Raw genomic sequence first — 11,724 nt, forward strand, 5'->3', positions numbered from 1 at the left:
CGCAGATGCGAATGAACATCCGCTTATGTGGAATCCTTCTACCAGCAACACCTCCGCTCCTGTGACTCCTTTTGTCGCTTCTGCGACCATCGCACCTGCGCAAACCAACCGTAGGTGCGGTGACACTAGAACCAGCAGCAACCAGCAATGAAAACATGAAGAAAATGATGTGAAGTAAATCTGAAACACGCCCGAGCCCCTTGGGACCCCGACCAAGTATACCAACAAGTCCCATAACATAGCACGGACCTACTCGAGGCCTCAATACACACATAACAACATCAAAATGACGAATCACACCTCAAATCGAAATCTATGAACTTTGAACTTTTCAACTTCAATAACTCGTGCCGAAACATAGCAAATCAACCCGAAATGAACCCAAATTTTTTACACATGTCCCAAATGACAAAACGAAGCTATTCCAATTCCCGGAATTACAATCCAAATCTGATATCAAAAAGTCCACTCCCGGTCAAACTTTCCAAAAATTCAACTTCCGTCATTTCAAGCCAAATTCCACTACGCACCTCCAAATCACAATCCGAATGCGCTCCTAAATCCAAAATCACCCAACTGACCTACCGGAACCATCAAAACTCCGTTCCGGGATGAAATTCACAAAAAGTCAAACTTGATCAACTATCCCAATTTAAATCTTCAACAATGAAATCCATTCTTCCAATTCGATTCTGAATAACTTAAAAATCAAAACCGACGATTCACATAAGTCATAATACATCATACGGATCTACTCATGCCCGTAAACTACCGAGCGAAGTGCAAATGCTCAAAACGACCGATTGGATCGTTACATTCTCCCCCACTTAAACATACGTTCGTCCTCGAACGTGTCTAGAGTTGTTCTCAAAGTCATCAAACTGCCGTGTAACCTTACCATGCACATACCCAGGGGTAATCCCACGTCACCCTATCCCATACAGGTCCGATCACACAACATAACTGAAATTTCTCAATTTAACCTAGCCCATAAGCCTTAGAATCCAATTTCTAACATCCGGAACTTTCTATAAGATCAGAATCTCGCAACCTACACCGTGTATAAGTCTGAACAAGTTGTACCAAGCCGCAACCATAACCCAAGATACAATTGCATAATATATCACATAACACAGATACTCGTAGCAATGATCTCTAATTACAGTAGCTGGTCAAAACAACCCAATGCCGGTAATAAACCTCATATCAAACAAGACTCCATTTTAAAACCTTCATACACTACCGATGATAAAAGAAACACACAGAAACTTGTAACCATTCATCAGATCCACCAGTCATAGAGCTCCCTCTCCTTTGACAAGAACTATAGCAAATTTCTAAGCCGACTTTAGATATTATCCTTCTAACCGTGCTGTAATCTATTCTGATAGTATCCATTCTAGGTCCAATGACCTCATCTCATCCGGCACGACCACTCTAGTGACATGACACACCCATACAATCTAAAGCCACAACCCAAGCAATCCGTGCACCAATAAGCAACATTCCAAATGTACTCAATCATGGAAAAATGACTCAGACGAGAGAACTGTCCCGCAAGCTCAACAAGTACCACCACAATGCAATGTTAAGAACCTATCACACACCGTAGAACCAAAACACACGAATCTAACACAAGGGATCATATCTCAACACAAATCCACTGCAATGCGTGACCCCATCCAAACACTGATCCATATGAAATACCTCAGCCACCATGCTCAAAATCAATAATGACGCACAATCCGACATCAAGTACTCAAAGTGCATTACCATAACCATGGAGAAGCAGATGACACAATGCCACACAAACCCGAAAGAACATAACCCATACGCCATCAACCATGCAATACCCAATTACTCATCTCGCTCAAATTCCGCTATAAAGCCCAAATAGAACCGCACCAGGTGTACTTATAGCCAACGAATCACAACTCCTTTTAGCATAGAAGAGTAACGCATGGATCCTTTTAGAACACGAATAAGCTCAACAACAACTGAATGGCACATCCCTCAACAATAGCAATATAGAGCCAACCAATCCGGCTCGGTGTAGAATACACATCCTAATTGGGCCTACCAATGGACCCCCAAATCAACTCCGGGCACCCACAAATAGATAAATAATCATCCGAAAGCCCATAATGACTGAATCATAATACATACTATCATCTGGCTAGCTTCGTCCATGACTTCACAGTCCACAACAATGAAACAATCTACTCTTGAGAACTCTCAGTCTCCAAATTCATAGAACACGCGAATCACCATATCTGATCCCAACTCCACCGCCCGAATGTATATCACATCTCTCATACATGATCATCCCACGAGGAATACTTCTAAAATTCTTCCGTGCCACATAGCAAAATTTGAATATCAGTACTGGATCAACCAGGAGAGTGCCGCAGTACTAGTGAAATATTCATAAATCAAAACACATTTCCCCTTCTGAAATGTATACTCTCATCAAGACATACCGATTAGTAATATCATTTATCTAGTCATCTGAAACCATCCATGCTGCCTAAGGATTTTATGACCTTCCCTTCAAAACTGAATTGTGATCTCGCTCATGTAAATCTTAATCCCACACAACACACCGCATATACCATGCCATCATATGAAAAATACGAGAACTTCATAGTCCACTCCGAGTCACAAGCAACTACATACTCAATTAGCCAAGGACATTCCATTTGATTGCATCCAGGAGAAAATCACTATACACTACATGCTCCCCATGCCAGTAGGAAATATACTCCTCGAATTGTGGTAGAAACCATTGAGAACCCTTCGAAGTCCATTTGCACATAACCAAGCTATCAGAACCGAATCTCTCTAACTCAACCCAGCCACGCAGGTTGCCAAAACCCAAGAGCATTACCACGAAACACCTGTAGAGACTAGACACATCATAAGTACCCAAAGAACCGATTATATCCATTACTGTGCTGATCCAACCTACTACTAAGTTGTCCTAACTCTCCGAGTTCTTTCCGAATTACCTTCAAATTGATAGTTCTCCTCTCCATAATACCACAATCCTCAACCAAAACTCGCCACACAAGAGACCCTAGTATAAAACCACAACGCCCTAAGGCCCATAAGCTGCTGACTTCCCTCTCACCCCAAATCACCTCAACCTAGACACCCACTCTAAGGAGACCTTATGTGAACGTAAAATTGTTTCCTTCACCTTTTTGATACTGAAATGCATAATCCACAATGATATAAAAATGCCACAAGTCTCTACACCGTCCAATGCAAATATCAAATCCTAGCCATATACTAATCCGAAATTCTCAATTGCTACATATAATTCTTGAATCCATTAGAATCATTCTCGAGAGTCATCCACTCTGCTCAAATCTCAATTAAACCAACCAAACGGACCGAACGACTTGTGCCCCATTAGCACACCAACACCCAAGGGAGTAACCCACACTCCTAAACAACCGAGCAAATTCCTACTCTATGTACACTACATCCTTTACGAATAACCATCCAATTATTTTATGATTCCCATATACCCATAGAGTGCAATACAACCTGTATCTAGAAATTCCTTTACCCGAGTCATTATCGATCTCGACCTCTGCAAGTCATAATTGATTCACCAGTATACCCCAAATCGAAACCAATACAACACATAACCGTGCAATCAACTCGTCGATAGCAGACTCCCCCACTTGGCTCAAAGCCATGGAATAAAACATCTGATTACTTACAATAACCATACCCCATTACTACCATAATAACACAGTGAGATTCTACTAAATCCTTCATCCGCTCATGCAACACAAACCATCTAGTACCTCAAATCATCTGCAAATCTCGCGTTCATCCTCGTGATGGTTAAGCCAACTTTCACAAGCGATCCAAACTCAAATTGCAACATATATCATTCACTGGTAAAAGAGAACTCTTTACAAAACATCATAGGGATCACACAACCCCAGGACACCTCGCAGGAGATAACCCACCTGTTTTGCCTCAAACTAACATCTCTATATACCCTTCCATAGTCACGACTACTACGCAATCACTTAATCTTCTCGATTCTAAACTCATCAACAAGACATGAGAATCTACTTCACTCCACAACTAAACAACATGAGAGATCCCTCAACACACCCATAGCTCGAGACCATACGCCAAATCAAAACAGAAATCAAACACCCCATAGTCATTGCTACATCTCAAGTAAACTTTTCTCGTCATATTCGAGCAATCTGAACACAACTCGCAGTCACATCATACTCACCACATAGTCATCCAATCACAAATTACACTAATAGGGACACCAACGGACCTATATGTCCCAAAAGCACGTGCTCACACAATCAAAATCTCCACGCTCAAGCTACCGTCAAAACCCGGTCTCAAGTCCTCTAGACTGGCCCATCATCAGCACGCCAAAACCATATCTCGCACCTCAACCATAGAATCACAAGCCGCCGGCGCACAGCCGATACCGAGCGCTCACATGCGCATATAAATGCATGGAAAGAATTCAAAGAGTTACGCTTCAAGCTGAATCAATGTCACACGATAAGAAAAGAAAGATGGGAAGTATATCCTAAATGTCCTATAGCCTCTCGAAGATAGGTATGGACATCATCATACCGATCCGTAAGACTCTACTAGACACTTGCTCATGACGTGTAGAACCTATGAACCTAGAGCTCTGATACCAACTGTCACGACCCTAAATCCACCTAGTCATGATAGAACCTAACCTAATCCGTCAGGTAAGCCAATTAACCACTAACCAGTTCTATTAACAATTAATAAAGTAATTAAGTAAAGAAATATCTGACTCTGATACATTCCCCAAGGACTGGTAGTATAAATCATGAGCTTCTACGAATAGAATTTACAAAGCTGAAATGAAGTAAATACATCATCTGTTTGAAGAGTACATAAACAGAGCTTTATAGATCTAAGGCTACCATGAACAAGAGGCAGCTACAACCGAAACGTAGGTACATCTTCGATTCCGGCTCCCTTCGATCACGGCAACGTCAGCAGTCAATATCTGCACGCAAGGTGCAGAAGTATAGTATGAGTTCACCCGACCCCATATACTCAAAAAGTAACAAAACTAACCTTAGATTGAAAGTAGTGACGAGCTAGAACAAGGTCGGGTCCAATACCAATATTCTACAACAATTCATAACAACATAGTATAAGTAATAAAAGGAGTATCTCAGAAATAAAATGCTCAGCTCGCTCACAGTTCCTGAAAAGTCGGCATGCTTTTCAAGTATTTCAGTAAAAACTCAAATCTTTTACCAAAATTTGCCAAAATATGAGTAAGTTTGAAAACAATGATTTTCCCAAAAATCCTTTCAGTAATAATTAAGATGTTTCATTTTCCTTCCAGATAGCCAGTGTAAAACTAATGCATCACTATTCCCATATGTCAACATGTGTGAGAAGTCATGAATGACGTGATACCGTACAATATGAGAAAAATACATCTATATGCATGTATGTCATGTGTGTATGTCAATGCAATGTATCTCAGAGATGAACTCGTGTACTCACACTCTCAGAGTACTCAATCTCACTTCCTCACACATTCCACTCATCATGCTCAATCACTCGAAAGATCCATCTCGGAATATACACATCAACTGATCATCAGTCACTCAGTACCAAGTAGGGCCAATCCAGCCCATGGAGAAGATCCATCTCCAGGTATATAATGCTTCGGACAAGATCCATGTCCAGGGAAGATCCATCCCTCAATAATAACAATCGCGCTATAACAAACCTCAAATCAAAATCTATGAAATTTGAACTTTTCAACTTCAATAACTCGTGCCGAAACATAGTAAATCAACCAGAATGAATCCAAATTTTGCACACAAGTCCAAAATGACAAAATGAAGCTATTCCAATTCCCGGAATCACAATCCGAATCCGATATCAAAAAGTCCACTGCCGGTCAAATTTTACAAAAATCCAACTTTTGCCATTTCAAGCCAAATTCCACTACGGACCTCCAAATCACAATCCGGATGCGCTCCTAAGTCAAACTCACCCAACGGACCTATCGGAACGATCAAAACTCCGTTCCGGGTTCAAATTCACAAAAATTCAAACTTGGTCAACTCTCCCAATTTAAAGCTTCAACAATGAAATCCATTCTTCCAATTCGATTCCGAATAACTTGAAAATCAAAATTGACGATTCACATAAGTCATAATACATTATATGGATCTACTCATGCCCGTAAACTACCGAGTGAAGTGCAAATGCTCAAAACGACCAGTTGGGTCGTTACATATGAGCTTGATGGTGTATGCTTCAAAATAATGCCTTAGCTTCTTTATCGCATAAAGTAACGCTAAGCATATTTTCTCAACAGGCGTATAGTTCAATTCAGCTCCTACTAGAGTTTGACTGAGGTAGTACAAGGCTTGTTCCTTTCCTTCCTCATTCTCTTGAGCAAGTAGTGCTCCAAGGGAACGTTCTTGTGACGCGATGTAGCGTATTAATGGCTTCCCAAGCATTGGCACCCCTAACACAGGTGGATTCAGCAAGTATCTCTTGATGCTTTCAAAAGCCTTTTGACATGACTGATCCCAATGAAAAGGGATATCCTTCCTCAATAGATGATTGAAGGGTTGACATCGTCCGGCCAAATTAGAGATGAACCTCCGGATGAATGCTAAGTTTCCGTGGAGACTTCGAAGCTCCCTCAAGTTCTTTGGCTTGGGCATTTTCTGAATGGCGTCAAACTTTGCGGGATCAACTTCAATTCCATGATGACGCACAATATAGCCAAGAAACCTTCTTGAGGTAACTCCAAATGCACACTTGAGTGGATTCATCTTCAGGTCAAATTTTCTTAACCTTTTAAAAACAATTCAAAGGTCTTCAAGGTGGCAACGCCTACTCTTTGTCTTCACCACCAAATCATCGATGTAGCATTCAACCCTCTTATGAAGCATGTCATCAAATATGTTTTGCATCGCGCATTGATTGGTGGCACCAACATTGTTTAGACCAAGGGCATCACTTTGTAGCAGTATATCCCTTTTGGAGTTCGGAAAATAGTACACTCTTCATCTTTTGGAGACATTCTGATTTGATTGTATCCGGAGGACCCATCCATGAATGACATAGCTTCATGACCTGTTGTAGCATCAACCATTAGTTCAATAATTGATAGCGGAAAGTCATATTTCAGACATGCCTTGTTTAGGTCTTGAAAGTCAACACAAACACGTATTTGACCATTCTTCTTCTTGACAGGTACAATATTCGATATCCATGATGGGTACTTCACCTCTCAAATAAATCCCGCCTCGATGAGCTTGTTGACTTCGACTTCAATTTGTGGTACTAGCTCGGGTCGAAACATGCGTTGTGACTGCTTCACAGGGCGTGCTACACTTTTGATCCCTAAATGATGAACGACTACCTTAGGACTAACATGAGGCATTTCTTTATATGACCAAGAGAAGACATCTTTGTACTCGGTCAATAACTTGGAGTATTCCTCCTCCTCCTCCTGAGGCATAAGAAGCGTACTAATGAAGGTGGTGCGTGGATCTTCCCGAGTGCCTAAATTGAGTTCCTTAAGCTTATCTATAGTCGATTGTCCGCCATCTTCTAGTTGAGGGGGATCCTTGTGTACTTCATCATCAATGTCAAGGCATGGGCTATCTTCCACAGTTATGTGATAGGATGTTTCCACAAAGTCTAACTTTTCTGTTTGACTTTCTTGGATAGTCGGCATGGCTTATTTCTCTTTCTCTGCTTCTTTACGAGGCTGGCAAGTGTAAACAATGGTTCTCCTTTACACCTTCAGTGGACCATCCGTGGTTATTGACAAAATGGACTTCCTCTTCATACGTGATGGGAAAACACTACAGATTTCTTTGTCAGCAACAACTTCAAAATGACCCCACTCCTCGTGGACTTGCTCCTTATGTTTTGACAATATATTTCTAGATGGTGGCTTCCTTATGGTTCCCAGGCGACAAAAGACGGAGGTCTTTGAGGTAGTGTAAAATTCCCTTAGACGTTTGGAAGATACATTTTCACCTTTGTGACTTAGCCTTTCAAATACCGAGACCCGAGGGGTTGAGCCTCCAATGCGATCAAAAACTGATGCGCGTTGTTTTATTTTCTTTCCCTTAACTTCCTCCATCTCCTCTACCGAGGTGTGTTGTGATGAAGCTATATCTTTTCTTCTCTTAGATGAAATTCGAAGAGGCTTTTCCAAACTGAATCCCAACCCAAACTTTGGAGTGGCGACGTAGTGCCCTTGCTTTCTCAACTTCATTTGGGACTCATTGAGCCCATGTATCTTTTCATCAGTGACTTCGTCTTTGATTTCTCCTAGTCTTGATGGATTGGAGAAGTCATAACTAGACTTTTCAAGCAGTATGAAAGCCTTAGGATCAATGCCCTTTTATTTTATCAGCTTGGAGATTGCCTTTAGTAGACTCACAAGTCACGTATGGGATTTGTGCAACTGGGACAGTCATATGCTCCTTCAAATGTTGGATATCTTTGTGACTCATTTGCTTATTTGGAGTACATTACTGTAGCAAAGGTTGACCTTTCTTTCAACGCTCACGTGGAACATAGCGAAAAACTAGATGCTCCTTATCACTCTTTGTTTGTATGTCACCTTCAGATGATGACATCTTAATGGAGACTTCTTCAGTTCTATTCTTAGGCAGCTTGGTGGTAGTCCATTGAGCCTTATTTTCTTCCTCTGACTTGACTTTTGCTTCGTCGACTAATGATGGTTTCTTGACACTCGGTTTACAAAAATCTAGGTAAAATTTTGCATCTGCAAAGTATGACTCCGTCTCAGTGAAAGGATTGATGTCTGCTTCAATTTTGACTATATCTCCATCCATAATGTACTTCAGACATTGATGCAAAGTAGACGACACCACTCCATTCTCATGAATCCAAGGACGTCAGAGCAGTAGGTTGTATGATGTTTTAGCATCTATGATGTGAATCAGGGTGTTTGACTTCATCTCACCAATGGATAATACCACGCGAATCATACCTATGGCTCGTTGTCCTCCTTAGTTGAAACCTTGGATTGTTAGGTTACTTTTGGATAGCTCATCGATAGAGATTCCAAGCTTTTTTAGCACCATCTTTGGCATGATGTTGACAGCCGAACCATCATCAACAAGTATGCAATTGAGATGTTGTTCCCGAATGGCCCTTACAACTAACAAAGGTTTGTTATGTGGCCTAGACCCTAGTACCAAGTCATCATATGTGAAGGAAATTGTTTCACAACATGTGATAACTTTTCTGTTATCATAATGTTCTTGTGTTTTCAATGGAGCGAGCTCATCGTTGCTTTCCTTTGTTTCGTCAGTACTAGAAACTACATGAGTTGCACCAACGTGACCTCAATGAAGGAATTTTTTAGGAAAGAATTCATGCAATGTGATGAGATTTCGGAACTTCTGCAATAAGGCACTGTTAATCTTCTTGCTAATAGAAGATATGATAATTCTTGGTGGTTGTAGCTTATCCACATCGCTTATTTTTGCTCTTGGATTAGGAAGTGGTAGCCTCAAAACTTCTTGATGTCTTCGTTTCTTATGAATGACTTGAGTCCAACCCTCATCGTCTTTGTCTTTGGACCGAGTGTCCAGCTCTAGTGAACCTTCAAGAGTTTTCCAAGGAAGATCAACTTCAACGGGCTCGAAACTTCGAAATTGTAAGAAGGCGGTGCTTGACGCGTTCCGCAACCTTGAACACTTCTTTTCCTTGAGCGTGATACTTGCATGATTTGCTTCTGCTGTTTCATCCATGTCTATGATGATTTTTCCTTCACTTACAAGAGCCATGATTTTCTCCTTTAGGATGAAGCATTTCTCTGTAGGATGGCTAATGACGCGATGAAACTTGCAGTATTTCGGATCGCCAAATTTACCAATTTTCTTAGGCCTTTTTTATTCAGGGAGATAGATGACTTTCTTGGTCAACAACTCATCAAGAATCGTGGGTACGTTTGAATCTGGAACGGATAAACCTTCGCCTCTAATTCCTTCAAGGTTGGACGACGTTTCTCCTCTTTGGGATATTGACTCGGGGTCTTATCCTCCTTGACCTTTTGATTAGTCGTGACTTTCACAGAAGTTTCACCGGCATAGATTCTTTGGTTTGGTTCTTTGATGCAATATTTTTCTTGAACTCCTTCTGATCAGCGAATGGAGATGCCTTTCCATGGCTTGTGATACTTAACTCCATGTCGTGAGCTCGCGTTGCAAGTTCTTCAAAAGTTTGCGGTTTGATCCCTTGTAGGATGTACAAAAGGCCCCAGTGCATTCCCTGAATGCACATCTCCACACCAGATATTTTTGAAAGGCGATCCTTGCAGTCCAAACTTAATGCCCTCTAACGATTGATGTAATCCACCACAAGCTCGTCTTTTCTATGCTTGGTGCCTGTCAACTCTATCATGCTTACAGTTCGTGGGGTACTGTAAAAACGATTAAGGAATTCCTTCTCAAGTTGCTCCCAACTATCAATGGACTCGGGCTCCAAGTTAATATACCAGTCAAATGCGTTCCCTTTCAACGAACGAATAAACTGCTTTACCAAAAGGTCGCCATGCATTCCAGCATTGCTACAAGTCTCGACCAAGTGGGCAATATGTTTTCTTGGGTTTCCTTTGCCATCAAATTGATGCAGCATTGGTGGTTGATAATTGGTTGGCATAGTTAGACAATCAATCCTATTAGTATAAGGCTTAGAGTAGTATAATAAACTTTGTGATGGTCCGCCGTATTGAGCTCTGATGGTGTTTGTTATCATGTCTTGCAATTGTTGGACAGATAATGCCACAACCGAAGTGGATTTTTGTTCCCTCTGAATGTTGAACTTGGCAAATGATTCCTCGACATGCGTGTTTTGTGAGGTGAAGACAGGTGAACAAGGAGGGACATGACTTGACTCTCCAGGTGCATAGGCCTCGAGTTTGTTCATGAGTTGAGCAATTTGAAGGTCTTTGTCTTCAATAGATTTCTTCAAAACTTCTATAGTCTGTTCCATCATGGCAAACGTTTCATCCATGTTACTTGCGTCGGTCATTAAAGAATTGACTTTCGTTGAAACCGGAGAATCCACCAGATCCTCAAATTCACCAAGGTTGGAGGCTGTTGGAGAAAGTTTGTCAAATAGCGAGAATGGGGTGTTGCTCCCAAAGATTGTGGTTGCAGACGTCATGTGAGATCTTCTCTTCTTTTCCATCTCCAAGGAGGCGAAGTATTCGGATCCATCCAAGCCACTAGCTTTAAACTTGCTTCGAGTGATCGGGCCAACATGACTGAGCTCAGTGGATGCGGCAGTAGTAGTATCTTTGCATGAAACATCACACTTGCGGAAGGCCATTGTAGCAGTAGTTATGAAGTTCGTAGTTTTCAACTTGCAAGAAGGAGTGATGAAGGACAGAATGAGTCCCACTAGGCGTGCCAAAAATTTATTCACAACAAATTTTCGTAGTCCGGAAAATAAACTGCAACAAAAATAATATGAAGAAAAAAGAGAATTTATTGATAAATATTTGTGAGTACAATTCTATGTATCCCTTGATTCTCCTCTCTAAAATTCTTCATGATTCGATGGATTGAGAAGCGTCTTTCTCGAATGTAGGACGATGCAGACCTCTTTGTGATGTATTTAATCGCCAAGAACGTCGAGCAACACTTTGTTGTTACG

This window comes from Nicotiana tabacum, chromosome 14 (assembly GCF_000715075.1).
Source record: "Nicotiana tabacum cultivar K326 chromosome 14, ASM71507v2, whole genome shotgun sequence".
In the NCBI taxonomy this organism is placed as follows: domain Eukaryota; kingdom Viridiplantae; phylum Streptophyta; class Magnoliopsida; order Solanales; family Solanaceae; genus Nicotiana; species Nicotiana tabacum.